This window comes from Mastomys coucha, unplaced genomic scaffold (assembly GCF_008632895.1).
Source record: "Mastomys coucha isolate ucsf_1 unplaced genomic scaffold, UCSF_Mcou_1 pScaffold5, whole genome shotgun sequence".
In the NCBI taxonomy this organism is placed as follows: Eukaryota; Metazoa; Chordata; class Mammalia; order Rodentia; family Muridae; genus Mastomys; species Mastomys coucha.
The window spans coordinates 67,690,229-67,694,538 of NW_022196911.1; positions in this window are offsets into that span (position 1 = coordinate 67,690,229).

Here is a 4,310-nt window from a genome sequence, read left to right on the forward strand (position 1 = left end):
ATGGGAGATCTTTCCATCTTCTGAGATCTTCTTCAAGTTCTTTCTTCAGAGACTTGAAGTTCTTGCCATGACTTCTAATAAGGTAAATTCTGAGTTTTTTTCTTCGTGAGTCTTAATTGTTTCTAGAAACTGATCATGAACTTCATTCACCAGTGCACCTCCATTTACCAAAGGGATGCTCCATCTGTGTCCTGCTCCACAGATAAATCTGGCTGCTCATCACATTGCATCCTAACAAGAGCGGAGATTTTTTTTTAAATGAGCTTTCATGACAACTTATAAAGTGCATAAATTACATTGCATCTCTATAATACTGATGGTGGTGGTGTGACTACTTCAGTAACCTTGTCTCAGCGTGAGCTCTGTACATAATGTCTTTTTAAAATGTTTACATTTATTTTAATTACATGTACATGTGTGCTTGGGTGTGCACATGTGCCAAAGGAAGACAGAAGAAGTGTCAGGTCCCCCTGAAACTTGAATAACAAATGCTTGTGAAGCACCCAAAGTGAACAGGAACTGAACTGGGGTTCTCCGAAGAGCAGCAAGCATTCTTAACTGCTGAGTCATCTTTCCAGCCACTCACTATCAACTTAAAAAAATAGCTCTCAAAATATGAATTCTAACATTAAGATTCATTTATTGAGCCGGGCGGTGGTGGCGCACGGCTTTAATCCTAGCACTTGGGAGGCAGAGGCAGGTGGATTTCTGAGTTCAAGGCCAGTCTGGTCTACAGAGTGAACTCCAGGACAGCCAGGGCTACACAGAGAAACCCTTGTCTCGGAAAAACCAAAAAAAAAAAAAAAGATTTATTTAGTGAACTTACAAATTGTTAACTAAAAATAATATTCATGATAAGCATAAGATTATTTGGGGATCTCTGGTTGGTAACAGTTATACAGCATGATCATTTTTGCCCCCTACTGAATCATTTTATACCATTTAATCTTAAGACTAAGACATCAAAAGTCTACTGTTAGTACAAGAGCTTTAGAATGAAGTTTTTCACTAGTTTGGCCTCAGCTTCAAAGTGTAGCTTTTACTCTGTGGTCCAAAAAAAAAAAAAAATCAACATTAAAGTTTTAAAAAAAAGAAAGAAAGAAAAAGCCAAGCAGAGGTGGCATAAGCCTTTAATCCCAGCACTTGGGAGGCAGAGGCAGGCAGATTTCTGAGTTCAAGGCCAGCCTGGTCTACAGAGTGAGGACAGCCAGGGTTACACAGAGAAACCCTGCCTTGAAAAACCAAAAAGAAAAAGAAAAAGAAGAAGAAGAAAATGCTCCAGTCGAAGGGCGGATTTCTTACAAACAGGGACAAGAACGCTCTCAGACCCAGTAAGGCAGCAGATGCACTTCTCCAAAGACAATCTCCAAACCAGAAACACATTCAGCAAAAGCTTTTAGCTCCACAAAATACCGAACACAAAGCAAGTCAAGCAGGAAACTCCATCTCACTAACGAAATCGACGGCTTATTAAAGTGTCTGCAGAGCAGAAGCCTCAGAGTGGGAATCTGCCTCTGAAACTGTACCCACTGAGTTTACACGGGGGAGTTGAGAGTCTTAACAGAGTTAAGACAGCTTAATGTTTCCGTGAGGCAGTCAACCAGTCTCCTCTGAGAAACCTTACATATTAACATTGCTGCTGGGGGGCTCTTAATACTTGATTTCAAATGGTATTGCAGAGCCATAGAAATAAAAACAGCAAGGCAGAGACATAAAAACAGATGTGTATATGGATCAATGGAATGTTCTAGCAGTACAGCTACTTTATTCTTGACAAAGTTACCAAAAATATCCCTTGGAGAAAAAGGCAGATTAGTACACAAAATGTACTAATCTATAAGAGAATGAAACTAGACCTGCACCTTCTTTCTGTATAATAAGAAGGTTAAAATAGGCCAAAGTCCTAAAGACATGGAACTTCTAGAGCAATGGCTCTCAACCTGTGGGTCGTGACTCCTCCAGCAAACCTCTATCTCCAAAAAATTATTTACAACTCATAACAGGAGCAAAATTACAGTTCTGAAGTAGCTATGAAAATCATTTTATGGCTAGGGTCACTACAGAATGAGGAACTGTATTAAAGGGTCTCAGCATTAGGAAGGTTGAGAACCACTGCGCTAGACAGATGTAGGAAGAACTGGAAGTCCCTGAGGGAGTGAAGCCCTGAGTGTGCTGCTGCCCCAGGACAGCCCTGTCAAAGGAAATTACCAAAGCACCCACGCACACCCCGGTGTGAGGTTCAGAGAAATGAGAAGGTCTTCCTGTGGGGTTCAATTGTGAGTGTTCATAGTGTGTGCAGAAAATGCCCACAGAGGCTTTCTGCCCCCAGATATTTATGATCTGAAATCTTTCCCCCTCAGTGGCTGCTCCTACCCAGATCAGTTAAATCTGTCTCCTTGATCCAGACATAGATCATCGATGCTGCTTCTGTGTTTATGAGTGTGGGATAACCCTGTCACCTCATCCAGCTAGAGCTGATGACCTCCCCTCTCTCTTCAAATTTACACAATAAATACGCTGACCTTCCAGAGAAGTTCTCTCCATCAGAGAACCCAGTCGACCTGGTCCCAGCTTTTCTGTGTATCCCTGTGGCTATCTTTTCTCCATTCTCTCACAGCCCCAGGCATGACTGCCTGGAGCCCTGCAGGATTCAGCAGAGGAAAACAGAAGGCAAGCATTGTAAGATATAGCCATGGGCAAAGACTTTCCAAAGGGGACTCTAACAGCTCAGGAAACTTCTGCAAGTGCTAACCAGTGTGACCGCACAAAATTAGACAGTTTCTGCACTGCGTGCACAGAACACTCGGCCAATCTCTGGCTCTTTCTCTTTCCTTGCTGCTGGGAATATAAAACTTTACAGGTGTGTTGAAAATCAAATCGGTAAGTTTCTTAGCAGGTTAAACATACATTTACCATGAACCCAGGCCTTCTCTTGGGTACTTATCCTCAGGAGAGGGAAACCCGCATTCCCACACAAACCTCTGGAGGAATGTTCTTGGCAGCTTATTTATAGCAGTCCCAAAGTAGAAGCAGCCCACAGGTCCCTGTCGGGGGTGGGAGTGGATGGATAAACAGGCATATCCACACAGGGGACTCTCCAACCATGAAGGGGACACATGTACACGGACTGAAACACCACTAAGAGCTCTGAGCTGAATGAAAAGGCCATCTCAGAGGGCCACATATGGTGTCCTTCCATTTATAGAATGTGCCACAAGTGACAAAATTAAAGAGAAGCAAAACAGACCAGTGTTTGCCAGGGGTGAGGTTGAAGGAGAATATTACTAGTGGTGATTTTTTTCTCTTTTTTGAAAGGCAACTAGAGGATGATTCTGTGGTAACCAATCAGGATCATGACCTGATTGTGGTGAACCAACACCCGAATCTATATGTGTGATGGAATTCTGAAACACCACACACACACAAACACACACAAACTATACATGTAAAAACCATCAAATCTAAGCATGGCCCTTAGTTGAGTTGGTAATAGTTTATCAATGTCAATTTTGACTTTACATTTAAATTAATTTTAACTGGTACCTGAAAACATAAAAGCATCATATAGACTTCTAGAGTATCATGTAAAATTTCAACAAATGCATACATTGTAAACAAGGTTACTTTTTTATATAATATTAATTTGTCCAAATATCTGCTGCTACATCTGTGTCAGTTGCTTTGATCAAATACATGCTAATGATCTTTATGTCATGATGTTTAAGTAAGGCTGCATATGTTTTTAAAAGTTTTATTTCATCTTAATGGGGGGACCAAAAAAAGCTCTGCTAAAACCTGACATACTTTTAGAAATCTACTAAAATACTTTGTATAGTAAGAGTAATGCATTGGTTGACCTTCTGGGTAAACTGTAGCCAAAACTCTACTTGTTGCCGCTTCTTTTTCTTAGGCTATCCATTTGATAGTATTTTGTCAAGTCAGCCAAAGCATGCTAAGACTGTACTTCCCAAAAGCAGAGTGAATAGCTGCAACAGGCAGAACAACAAATATTGTCCCAAGTCAGGTGATTTCTAAGTATTTGCCAGAAAGAGAGAGAGAGAGAGAGAGAGAGAGAGAGAGAGAGAGAGAGAGAAAACCTCAATTGAGTTGCCAAGTGATACGACAAGAAAATAAACAAACAGATCTCTGTGGCTAAACACTACATGATCTGGGTTGTATAACTTGGAGAAAGCTCATAGATTTGAGAGATGCTACTTTAAAAAGTCATCTTCCGCCAGGCAGTGGTGGCGCAGCCTTTAATCCCAGCACTTGGGAGACAGAGGCAGGTGGATTTCTGAGTTCGAGGCCAG